This window comes from Canis aureus, chromosome 33 (genome assembly GCF_053574225.1).
Source record: "Canis aureus isolate CA01 chromosome 33, VMU_Caureus_v.1.0, whole genome shotgun sequence".
Classification (NCBI taxonomy): Eukaryota; Metazoa; Chordata; class Mammalia; order Carnivora; family Canidae; genus Canis; species Canis aureus.
This window is the reverse complement of record NC_135643.1, coordinates 23,302,501-23,316,150: the sequence shown is the minus strand read 5'-3', so window position 1 is coordinate 23,316,150 and position 13,650 is coordinate 23,302,501. Positions and strand designations below refer to the sequence as shown.

The 13,650-nt window shown below is 36.4% G+C and overlaps 1 protein-coding gene and 1 pseudogene across 3 annotated transcripts in view; one reads left to right on the top strand and one right to left on the bottom strand.

Moving 5' to 3' along the window:
• The window catches only part of PPP3CA (protein phosphatase 3 catalytic subunit alpha), a 308,774-nt gene that overhangs the window by 15,545 nt on the left and 279,579 nt on the right, over window positions 1-13,650 (top strand). The window lies entirely within an intron of this gene.
• LOC144303924 (glutathione S-transferase P pseudogene) lies at window positions 5,357-6,073 on the bottom strand (annotated as a pseudogene).

Genomic DNA, 13,650 nt, shown 5'->3' with positions numbered 1-13,650 from the left:
TTTAGTATATTATCATTGGCTTTTTCTGTGAGAGAAAAATCTGGCACTTTTGTGGGACATGCATTTCTGCTTCCTTTTTAGAAATGTATATCCAGGGCTCACAAACAGTGGGACTAGACTGTAAACTAGTCTTTACTTGGGATTAATGACTTAATCATGATGTTACAGGACAACCTAATATAAAACATAAGAAGAAATGCTGTGAGATACATAAAGAAAGTATTTTTATTGGACCTTGAGTTTTTCCTGTAATCAAAACTATGAAAAAGTAGCTATTGTGTATATTGTTGGCCTTTGTTTTAGAGACTTTGCTGCTTTATATTCATTTTCGTATTTTTGTCACTAAAGCAAATAAAGGAAGCCACACATAGCTAAAGTGAAAGCCACTTCAAGGAGACGTCACATGAAACATTTTGAGGAGGGAGTTATGTGGTTTCATTGTGACATTTTAGATGCAAATGCAAATTATTTTGAGATCAGAATTTTTCATTTACCACTTATAACTCTTCTGTACTATGACAAATGCTTGGGACTAGCCTAGTTACACTTTTCAAGTGATGTTGTAATTATTTAAAGGAAAGGGTGATGATTCAGATTCAGAATTTTGATACTTCTCTGAGGCAGTTGATTAAGTAAATTTATATATTTGTTCACATGATTACTGAACACACATCTTATCCAACTGAACCTGGTTTGACTGATTTTGAGAAGTCCTGCAGCTCAATTAGTTGCAGTTACAGGCTCAGGTGGAATGGAAGATTTAGCACCCTGCCTTGATTCCCTGAGTCTGTAAATTCAGGGCGCTTCAATTTCATTCTGAGGCCTGTGGCTGTCCCTTGCTTCATGGCTAATACCTCTATATGTGGGAAAATTTCTTCCCTGCTGGAATCAGTTTGGGTTCGTATTTCCTTTTCCTTTCTTTATTTCCCCCTGTGACATTTCTGTGAACCTTAGACTTCAAATATGACCTTTATTTGGTGGTTTCTTAAAAGAGTTCATTAACACATAAAAGAAAAAAAGTAGATAACTTTAATTCTTAGATGCCAGTACAACTAGGGCATTTTATTGACAATTCTTGTGTTATTAATTTATACATATTGAGGTGTAAGGCATTTCATGGCCTAAAAAAACCAAAATATATATTAAAATTTTTCTGCTATGTATGTTTATTTTAATCCTTGGCCTAGACCTTGCCTGAAATAAGCCTTACCTTTTAAGGAAACTGGTACTAAGATATGATTATGCCTGGAGTTTATTACTGTACACATAGATAATTTGAATGCTATTAGTATAGGAAAAAGTATCAGGTAAATCTGTATTTAAAAAGGACTATGTAAGTAAAATAATCAATGACTAAGCATTCCAGTTGCGTGAGCAATATGTAATAAATATGCATTTTAAGTATGGCTTTCATTTGTATCCTAAGAGTGTAATTGTGAAGTAGAAGATTAACTTAGTGCCTTTTTTAAAAAGATATTATTTATTTATTCATGAGAGGCAGATGGAGAGAGGCTCTCTTGTGGGGAGCCCAATGTGGGACTCGATCCCAAGACCCCAAGATCAAGACCTGAGCCAAAGGCAGATGTTCAGACACTGAGATAGCCAGGCATCCCAAGAGTGCTTCTTTTGAGGATTTCCCTAGTAAATACAACTTCTGAACTCACCTATTTTTACTCTTTCTTGAATAATGAAGGAGGCTAATATATTTGTAGTACGTTCCAGATTGTAGAATTTTTTCTTATGGAGAAGAGGCATGTCCCTCTGAGTCCCATTGAATTACAGTATTTGATTACAAGTCAATTGGAATGGACACAAGTGAGACTCAGTATGACATTGCTTCTACATATTCTTAAAAAATGGAAATATGCTTAAGTTTTTAGTACACTATTTTTAATAATTTTTCCTTTCACTTTTATGCTAAACTGTGTTTTATGAAATTGTATACTTCTGTGCGAAGTTTCCAGCTCTGAAGTTTTATGAATTATTTCTTTCTGGAATCATGGAATTATCTTCAATAATGGATATTTTTAAATGATTGTATAATCATGTTGTAATTACATTACAGGTAATAAAGGTACCATCTGCTCTTATTTGAACTTCTGTCCTATGAGGAGATAACACCAGAAGTGATATTTTGCTTTTGATTATTTGGCATGTATTCAAGACATTACTTTCCTCCTGCACTGCTATCCCCAGCTACTGTTCAGAGATTTTCATAAATGAAGGGAGTGAGTAGGAGGAAAAGCCATGTTACTTGTAGTCAGGGCAATAGTGAAGCAGTTAGAAGTGGTGTCTGTCTATAGGTCACCCTTATTTGATTTGTGTTGTCATGAAGGAAACCTTTTTATGCATTTCTCTCAGGATATGAATTCTGGAGAATTCACTATATGCTACTTGTTGCTCGCCCTTTCTTCCTTGTTCTTCTTCTTCTTCTTTTTTTTTTTTTTTTAAAGTCTTATTTATTTAAGTAATGTCTATACCCAACGTGGGTCTTGAACTCACATCCATGAGATCAAGAGTTGCGCACTTCTCCAACTGAGCCAGCCAGGCACACCATACTTCTTGCTATTTCTGATGGAATCTGGTCTAGAATGTTAAGAAAGAGGTAATGAAAAGCACTAGGATGGTAGGGTGATGGCACACCCTCTTCTGTCTTCACAGCCCTGCTTGTTTCCATTTTAGAAACACTTTGCCATTCTTTTTACTCCTCTTTAAATTGGTCTATTGGGTTAAAATTAAATTTATCTTTATGATGTGACCTGCTTGATTTATTTTATTTATTTATTTATTTATTTATTTATTTATGTATGTATGTATGTATGTATTTATTTATTTATTTTTAATGCTGTTTCCTTTAATCCCTGTAGTTACCCTTGTAAGGTAATTAATATGGTGATTAATATGGCATCCTCTTCTGAAGAGGAGACTGTGGGTCAGAGAAGTTACTTGTTCATCATCACAGAGCTAATCAGTGGTGAAGCTGAGATCCAAAAACAGAACATTTAAAAATTATTTTGAAGGATAGCGAGCATTCATAGAAGGTGAAAGAAGAGCAGTTCACGCCGTATATAGGTTAATAAGCACTGACATACCAAATTTCACTATATTTGGTTCCCTATGCTTTTTTTTCTTTTCTTTTTCTTCACTGAAGTGTTTTAAAGCTGCTCCCAGATACCATGGTATCAATAATGCAGATTTCAGCTCTAGAGCAAATGTTTTATCTCTCCAAATCTTAAGTATAAGGGATAATTACATAATATGAAGACTGAACAAGTAGAGGCCATATTTTTCCAGAATACAAGTTATGTATCTGCGATGAGTGGTTTTTTTTTTTAAAGATTTATTTATTCATGAGCGACAGAGAGAGAGAGAGAGAGGCAGAGACACAGGCAGAGGGAGAAGCAGGCTCCATGTAGGGAGCCTGACGTGGGACTTGATCCCAGGTCTCCAGGATCATGCCCTGGGCTGCAGGCGATGCCAAACCGCTGTGCCACTGGGGCTGCCCCAAGCGATGAGTGTTTTTGATATGGGTGGTCATCATTTGCTGCTCATTTATGAATAAGATAGTAATAAAACAGATAATACTTATTGAGTTCTGATTCTGGGCTAGGAACAGCCCCTCATGCTTCATGCATATAAGTTCACTTAGTTCACAGGAACCCTGTGTTATATAATCATTTCTTGTGGGTTCAAGTTACTTTTTAAAAATAATTATCTTTTTACATAGAAGTAAAATATACAAATTACCTTAAATTGTAATATCCCTTCTACCCCTTTTCACCTTTCATACTAGTAAGTTACTAATGGAGGAATGGAAGGTTGATGCTCAAAGTGTGGTCCATAGGCCAGCAGTATCTGCATGGCCTGGGAGTGTGGGAGAATTACAATCTCAGGCCAAATCCCAGAACTTTTTTGAGTTAGAATCTGCATTTTAAGTAGGATCCTTAGGTGATGTATGTGCATATTAAAGTTTGACAAGCCCTGAGTAGCATTTAAATGGTGCCTGTCAAGTGTGGCTGCACATTCCAGTCACCTGGGAAATTTTTAAAGCTACAAAGCTACTAATGCTCAGACCTATCCCTGACCAATTGAATTAGGCTCTTCAGGTGAGGCCCCAGCATCATTTTTAAAAGTAAGTCTCAAAAAAAAAAAAAAAAAAGTAAGTCTCCCAGATGATGCTTATGTTGAGCCATGCACTGGTTTAATAAGACTGGAGTATGTGTCCATTCTGTTTCAGCTACTCTGAACAAAGAATCTCATTTCGCAAATCATATTCAAAATGATGCCATCAATATAAATGAGAATTGAATATGAAAGAAATTCTAGGCTTACACTTACTTTGGTGATGGTAATTAATTGATGACTCTACAGAAAATAATTCCCTTTGATGCAGGACTGAACTTCACTGTTCTTGGCACTAGGGGATGAAAAAAGAAAAATTTATTGTCTATATTTGTTGCATTTTTTTTTCCTTCAGGTGAAGAATTACACAGAGGGAGGCAGGGAGATATGAAGTACAAAATGTATAAAAACTGGACCAAGATCATTAAATAAATTCATGAGGTTATTCTAAATGAGATTCTAAGTATTTTAATTTTCTTTTCCTGTGTGTACATGGACGTTTGCTTTTCCTTAAGTCAGTATCTCTAGTTCCAGGCACAAATTTTGTTCATTTAGCTGTATTGAGTGCTTTAGTAAATGCAGCCAAACAAAGTAGCAGAAGGAAACTGAACAGTGGAAAGAGATGGGTATTTTTGTGCTCTTTACCCTGACTTCCATATGGTGGAGTGGTTGAGAGCATGGGCTCTGAAGCCAAACTACCAGCATTGCATGCTAGCTCTGCTGCTTATGTACTGTGACCAGGGGCAAGCTAATTATGTGCCTCAGTAGTTCATTTTTCTAATCATGAAACAGGGTAATAATAGCACCTACCTGTAGAGTTGTTGAGATGATTAAATGGATCGATATATTCATAAACACTTGGAAGAATGTCTGGCACCTAGTAAGCGCTATGTTTTTGCTGATGACAGTACTGTTGTAAATATTCCATACCTCAAGTAAAGGTGGCCTGTAAGTGAAAGCATAGACCCTTATTGTAACGGTTTTACCATTTGAAAGATTCTTTAGGGTTAAAATGGGATTTTTTGTTCAGGAACACTGCATCCCTAATTTAGATCAGGGACACATTGCTGTTCAGGCATATATTCTGATTCCATTTCTTCCTTATTACGGTGGGTAAGTGGGTTAATCAGTCCACCCTTGACTGAAAGAGGGAGGGCAGTTAATACTTAACATACAGACACAACCTGAGTTTGTTGAAGTACTTTATTTTTTTCTCACTTGAAAATTTTACTGGTCAAGGAGAAAGGATGTCAGGCAGCCCACCAGCTTCCCACCCAGGGTTCCATAAACTCTCACTGCTTCCCGTTGCCATTGATGCTCTGGGGGATGCCAGGAATGCCTTGAGCTTGGGTCTGGCACTGAGGCATACCACATAGGCTGAGAGCAGGGGGAAGGAGTCCAGGCAACTGTGGGCCAGGACTTGTTGAATCAGCAGCAAGTCCAGCAGGTTGTAGTCTACGAAGGAGATCTGGTTGACCACGATGAAGCCGTGGCCCCCCTCATTCTGGGACAGCAGCATTTCAAAAGGCTTCAGGTAACCTGGTAGTGCCTTCACATACTCCTCCTTTCCTGCTTCGTAGTTAGTGTAGATGAGGAGGATGTATTTGCAGTGGAGATCCTCTACAACATCGTTCACTACATCCAGCAAGGCCGCCTCCTGCTGGTCCTTCCCGTAGAGCCCAAGGGAGTAGCCCAGGTGTCCTAGGATGGCATTGGACTGGTACAGGGTGAGGTTTCTGTCCTGGAACTTGGGGAGCTGCCCATACAGACAGAAGGCCTTGAGTGAGTCCTTCATCCCAGTCTCCATGGTCACCACCTCCTCCTTCCAGCTCTGGCCCTGGTCAGCCAGCAGCATGTGCATGGCCTTGCAGCGCCTTTGAACAGGGAAGTAGATGGTGGTATAGGGTAGCATAGTTGCAGTGCAGGTGGTGGTGGCAGTAGCCGTGGCGGTGGCGGCAGCAGAGCTCTGTTGAAGTACTTTAAATTCCTTAAATAAGAGGACTGAAAAAATTCACATTTTTGTCTTTAAAATAATTGCTTTCCCCAAAGCCCTGTAGTAGCACGTTTGAGTATTTTTAAAGCTATTCATTAGATTAGTAGCAGTTTATGGTTTGGCTTCATTTGAGCAATGATTGTAGACATGGAGGAAATCTGGCAGACGGATTAGAAGGCTGGCACAATAGACCTGGGGTCACTGGAATATTGGAATCATCAAAGGTGGATACTGCAAGGGAGCTCAAGGTGACATTTTAGCCCAATACCTTTATTTCACAGATGACCAAAGTGTGGTGGAAGTGTGAGCTTAATGGTCTTAGGGAGAACTGCATGTTCTCCTTTCACTCATTATTGATACTTTTTTCATTAATCAAATACCTTGTATGCATATATGGTGCATACATATGACAGATGTAGCAAAAATCAGGTAATAGTAACATTGAAATTTTCTGCAGTAATATGTTTTTGTGTCTTTTAATGTCTCCCTCTTCAAAGTTGTGATATCAACTAAATATGTTACTTCTTTGTTGCATGCATTTGGAATAGACTGTGCTATCTATTTTTTTTTTTTTTATGGGCAAGATTAGGCGTGTTTTTGTTGGCCTAGGAAAAGTTGCTATGTGAAGAGAGTGACTATTACATTATTTATTTAACATTTAACCTGAAAGTCAAAATGTGTTCAAAAGAGCTCATTTGACAAGGGTTCTGAGTCAGAAGTATTAAAGGACAAATGAAACAACGATTTCTTATTCTTAATCAGGTTTGGGGGAGAGGGCCAAGCTTCTGCAGGGGAAATGACTATAAATGGTCTTTGCATTTAAGACATCCTCTGTTGCAACAGCTGCCTTTCTGGTTGGCCTGGTTTTCCCCTTTCTTCACAGAGTATTGCTGCTAAAAACACCTTTCTCTTGGCACTTGAACTCTACCATTTGACTCTTCAATTTTCTGTTTCCTGCATAAAATTAAATTTTCTTCCTTTTAATTTTGAAGCTTTGTGCAGCCTTGGTGCCAAGCTGCTTGCCTTTGTTTTCATTGCGATATTCCCATCTTGGGGGCTAGTTCACACTGGTACTTGGTATCCTTGGAAGGATTCCCTCGTTTTCCTGCCAGATGACAACAACAAATGATCCCAGCTCCTTGGTCCTTTTATAGTTAGCTTCTTTGGGAAGAAAACTTAGAGAAAGAAAATTAAAAATAAATTGTATTCAACACTGAAGATGGAATGACATTCCTCCCACTGATGGACTTTTTGGTCCCTGCTGATATTTTTAAGCCTGTAGGGTAAGAATTGCTTTTTCTTGCTTTGGTGATATTATAATGCTGCCAAAGGAACACCTAGCTCTAATTCACCTGTGAAATACTCTTGTGTTTGTTTTCTCAAATAAATATATGTAGTTTCTGAACTCTTGTTGTTGTTGTTGTTGTTTTTAGGTGTCAGTTGTACCAATAGATTTGTGTTTCTCCTTTTTAATTCTGAGTTATAAATGCACAAAAATAATATGTATGAACATATTTATTTCTGTAGCTGTGCTGTCCTGGAGTTTGCTTATAAGCATTATCATTTGTGACATATAGGTGAGAAAATGGAATCTTTTGGATCACACAGATCACTGATGGACATAAAAGCACAAATCATATCCACCGTATAAGAGTTTTTTGATAGAAAATAGCATAAATCTCATGAAAAATAGCATTTATTGGAATTGGAATTCCTTACCCCTCTGGGATGCTTTCTTCTTCTCTGGCTTTTAAATCATGCAGGCTTTATTTATGTTGGAGGAAAGATACCCACCAGGAAATCTAGACTTAAATGGTCTTTCACTAGAGGTCTCAGAATAGGCCTCACCCATATATATCAAAATTCATATGATCCCTCTAAAAAGATTTTGATTAGATCTTATGCCTATCCCCCTTGGATCAGTCTTTATATCCAGGCCTGCCTATTGACAAAGTAATGACAACCTAATTACAAATTAGGATATTGCTTGTTGAAATCAAGCTTAAAATGAAGGAATAGCTGTGATGTGTCATGATTTGGTCAAGCTCTTGTAGTCTGAAACTTGTCCTTTTTCTACTACAAGTAATTTCCTTCCTAAAACCATGACCAATCATCTGGAATCTGAACCGTCTCCACTGCAGGAAACACATTGAAACATTATATCTTTTTTTTTAAATATACCATTGAAAATATTCTATGGCCATGCTGATTTGTTTTCAGAACACCTTCCTTTAGCACCTATACTGTTTTAATTTCAATAAACTGTGTAATTTGACAAATAAATTTCACTTGATTATGTTTCAAGGTAGCTGCTTTTGGGTAGCTTATAGGGAATGCCTCCCTAATGCTAATATCTAATCTCAAATGTAAACTTTTTAAATCACATTTAGGATAAATTACTTCTGGATTTTTTTTTTAATGTACTACAAATTTGTATTTGTAAATTCTCAGTGGTTTCTGTAAGACAGAATCCTATTTCCTGATCTTGTTCTTAGATTTGATGATTGTTGTGTACTTTTGAATACTAAGACTTGTAGCTGGTCTAGAGATTTGTTGAAATTAATGAACACATAACAGATGTTCATGGGTGTGAGTTACTCTTCCACTAATTAGTAGCCTTTCCTTGGAGTCATGCCTAACAGCTAAATATCAGTAGACCATAACCTTAGTCACGTTTTAAATAACATACCACGAGCTTTTAAAAATAATAATGTAATTTGTTTCTCATTCTTTTTGGGGGCCACCCATTATTGAAGGAGGATAAGATAATTTTCTCTTCTGTTCTTCCTTTTTAAGCCAGGCAGCTTTTTTCAATCTGATGTAATTCTGAGAGAGAATTCTTTGCTTTCAAAAGCTTAGCAGCTCATAAGAAATTTTCTCAATGTGTGCTTGCTTTTAAAATATTTTTTCTGGGGCAGCCTGGGTGGCTCAGTGGTTTAGTGCCACCTTCAGCCCAGGGCATGATCCTGGAGTCCCGGGATCGAGTCCCACGTCCGGCTCCCTGCCTGGAGCCTGCTTCTCTCTCTGCCTGTATCTCTGCCTCTCTCTCTCTCTCTCTCTCTCTCTTTCTGTCTCATGAATAAATAAATACAATTTTTTAAAAAGTATTTTTTCTCTTTATTATATTCTCATTTGCTATCACTTTTTATTTATTTATTTATTTATTTATTTATTTATTTATTTATTACTTTTTAGTCAAGAGGTTGCTTGTCAAGCAGAAATGGACCTAGTATACCTTGAGAGCTGTAGAAGCCTGTGTGGAAAAATTTAGCAATATAGAGAGTTTGGAAAAAGAATCTCCAAATTATCGTTGTGCATTTGTTAGATTTTAGGTCCTTTTGTGCAAAGTTGTGTGCAAGTAGTAATATATAGTGGGCAGAACTTTGGACTATGAAAATTCTTTTGGAATTTATAGTGGATTTTATATTTACATTAAAAACAAAATGCTATTAACTTATATTCAAGCATAAGGTTGTGGACCATAACTTTAAGAGAACTATCAAATCTTAAACTATCTTTTAATGACTCTGTTGCTGGAAGACATCTCTTATATTTCCTTTCTTGGCATCTACTTCATATCCTTATTTTAGTGCTGTGTACTGATATACAAAAAGCAATTATTACAGTACTGTGTGTGTGTGTGTGTATATATATATATATATATATATACACACACACACATACATATATATATCTCCCAAAAAATACAATATTTAAAAATAAACCTGGGCAGCCCTGGTGGCGCAGCGATTTAGTGCCGCCTGCAGCCCAGGGCGTGATCCTGGAGACCCTGGATCGAGTCCCACGTCAGGCTCCCTAGGTTGCATAGAGCCTGCTTCTCCGCCTGCCTATGTCTCTGCCTCTCTCTCTCTTTCTGTATCTCTATGAATAAATAAAATCTTTAAAAAAAATAAAAATAAACCTAATAATTTTAATAAAGTTCCAAGATTAATAGTTTATTTTAAGATTGGATAGGTGAATATGATGCCTACCTCTTATCAAGTTGACCCAAATCTAAGTACATAATTAATAAAGCCTGTTTGCTTACCACTTCCATGATTTCTTTTTTTTCCATGATTTCTTTAAAAAATATTTCATAATTTTAGGATTTTTTTCACAAAATATTATTTTTACTTAAAATATTTAATAGTTGAAGTTCCTTTTGTTCAGTGTGCTATAAACTTATTTAAGAGAATAATTTAGTTGGTACTGGTATTTTGTGAGGCCAGGCCTTTTATAAACAAATGTTCAGAGGTTATTTCAGTAGTTGAACTTTTTTCATACCATTCAGTGGTTTATGTTTTACAGATCCATTTCTTTAAAATACAGATTCAATATTTATTCTAAAACATGCATGTATGCTATTACTTTTAGTGGGTGATTTGTATCCCAAAATGGCTTTAATGTATTATTTACTACAATAAACTTTTGTTAGACAGTGAGAAGTAGCAATAGAGAACACTTGTTTAATAGTTATATGTATTAGGTATTATTCAAAATTGTTTTTCATGTATTAACTTATTTAATTTTCAGAACAATTCCAAGAGGTAGGTAATAATATTATCCCCATTTTAACAGATAAAAGAAACTGAGTCACAGAGGAAATAACTTGCTCAATGTCACACAGTTTATAAATGTTGACATGGCGATCTCAACCTAGAGACTGTGGTTCTGAAGTCTACTGTTATACATTATGCCTCTCTAAAGAGACTGGGGCTGTACCCAGGTGGATCATCAGATGGACCTAAATCCACAAAAATGCAGTCTGTTAAATAGGATCCTCTGATTTTGTTAAAAGGGCGCTGATAATATTGCCAGTATCCAAATATTATGTGATATGACAAGTAATACTATTATATCATGTATATTTTGATATGACATTATTTCTACATTAAATTTTGAGCCACAATCCTTAGAAATCTAATATAAAGAATGACTGAATACACTAAAATGCATAGAATGGAACCATATAAAGAGAGCTTGCAGAGGCAGGGAATGTTTAGTCTAGTATTTAAGATCATAGGGAGACAGGGAAATTCATTTGTCCACTAACTTTTCAGAAATACATGAAATTTAAGGAAAAACTTTACTATCTTGATTATGGATTGAATTAGTTGAAATTACATCACCTTACAATTAAAGAAATCGCAGGGTTGCATGTGTGTATGTGTGCATGCATGGATGGTTGGGAATGCTGAGACAAGAAGCCCCAAGACCATGTTTAAGGGACAACACATGATCTAGTTTTATTTGAGGATTATTTGGCAGGCTTTGTCTCACTGACTGCAGTTGGATTATATAAAGTGATTGTGGGAAGTTGGGAAGTTTTCTGAGAGGAGGGTAGGGTAAATGCCATGAGTGGAATATTAAGGAAAAAATATTTAAAGACAATTTCAAAGACATTTGTTGTCTGTGAAAAAAATAAAAAATCTTTTGCAAAAAGTAACTTTTTGGGGGTATTAGTGCTTTTGAAGTTAATGCATGTGTTTTTCTCAAATGCTTCATCATGAAAGAGAAAAGACTGCCTTGTGCATGGCATCAGGGACTAAGGAAGTCTACTGACATTCAAATTACAGATGTACAAATTTTCTGATAGTGTTTTTAAATACCAATGTAACTAAAACATGTTTGAGGATAGTTGTAAATTCATATAAGTACTTGGGCCTAGATTAATGATTGAAGCACCTTTCAGATTTGATTACTTACCAACATTTGCATTTTCTCCTGTCCACCTGTGTTCTCTATTTGGTTATTTGACCTCTGGACATTAGAAGAACTTTAGAACATGGTGGATTGTTTATTTTTATTTATTTATTTATTTATTTATTTATTTTTTAAAGATTTTATTTATTTATTCATGATAGTCACAGAGAGAGAGAGAGAGGCAGAGACACAGGCAGAGGGAGAAGCAGGCTCCATGCACCGGGAGCCCGATGTGGGACTCGATCCCGGGTCTCCAGGATCGCACCCTGGGCCAAAGGCAGGCGCCAAACCGCTGCGCCACCCAGGGATCCCATGGTGGATTGTTTAAATTCAGTGACACCCCCATTGGTAGAATTCATCACCTAATCCAGTGTCCTGTATTCAAAAAGGAAACCTTTTTTCTCCTTGTTTCCCCTGAATATTCATTAATACCTTCCATTTCAGTAATAATAGAACTCTGGTTTTTAGTTGAGCACCTTGCTGCCCAGCCAGAGAGCACATTTCCCAGCCCCCTTTATAGCCAGGTGAGTGCGTGTGACTAAGTTCTGTCTAGTAGGAAGATATTGGAGTATTGAGTGGTGCTTTGAGATATAGCCTTTAAAAAGAGAGATAACACATCCCTCTACCCCCATTCCTTCATCCTGCTTCCTGGAATGCAGTTATAATGGCTGGAGCTCTGACAGCCATTTGGGGTGAGAATCATACAGTAGAGAATAGGAAGTAGTCAGCTAAAAGGAGTCTGAGTCCTTGATGACTTTGTGGAATTGCCATACTAAATCTGGATTACCCTGTTTGATTTATTTTCTATGAGAGAGGCTTCAACTTCTATCTTATTTAAGCCATTGTTATTTTGGGTTTGTCATATGCAGCTGAATCTAATTCTAGCAGATGTAATTCCTTTTCCATACGAAAAAGTCAGTGAATAGGATCTTTTTTGGATACTTTATTTATTGGCTTTATTCTCATGGGCATATTTCTGCATCCTAAATGAGGGACTCGGATTCCCACATGTAAATGTTAGTGCATAATCAGAAACAGCAAAGTACATATAGGAAGAAGAGCATGAACTTGACTTCAAATTCTACTAATTATGTGATCTTGGCTTATTTAAACCACACTGAGTCTCAGTTTTTTTTTTTTTTTTTTTTTGCAAAACTAAGATTGTAGTGTTTTCTAAAGATTATTGTGGAAGAAAATATAAGCACTTGGCTCAGTGTTTAACACTTACTAAGCTCAGAATTTACATTTGTTAATTCCTGTTATTCCATTATATTGAAGGATCTAAGATCATGTCAAATGGCATAGTCCTCTCATGGCTTTGAGGAAATAAAGAAGGCAGAAAAATGGACCATTTGAGGCATTGGCAGAAAAAAAAAGTGAAGGAATCTTATGCCAGGTAGGAGGGCCTCCACTAAAGGGCAGTCCTAGAAGACTACCAACAAAAAGGTAGATAGCAATTCATTGAGATGTGAAATGAAAAGTGGGTTTTGAGGATTTAGTATTTATGTCTTAAGGCTAGTTTTAGGATTTTATATACAGAGAACAGACAATGATGTAAGTTCGTAATCCTCTCACTAAATAGGACTGTGATGCTTAAATGAAAAATCATTTGAATCAAGAACTAGTTGTTTCTAATTATTTTGAAAAAATACAAATAAAATATAGTTGACTTGTGAACAATGCAGGCGTTAGGAGTGCTGACCCACCATGCAGTGAAAAATCTGCATACAACTTTTGACTCCCCCAAAACTTAACTGCTAATAGCCTACTTTTGACCAGAATTCTTACCAGTAATGTAAATAGTAGATTAACACATATTTTGTGTGTCATAT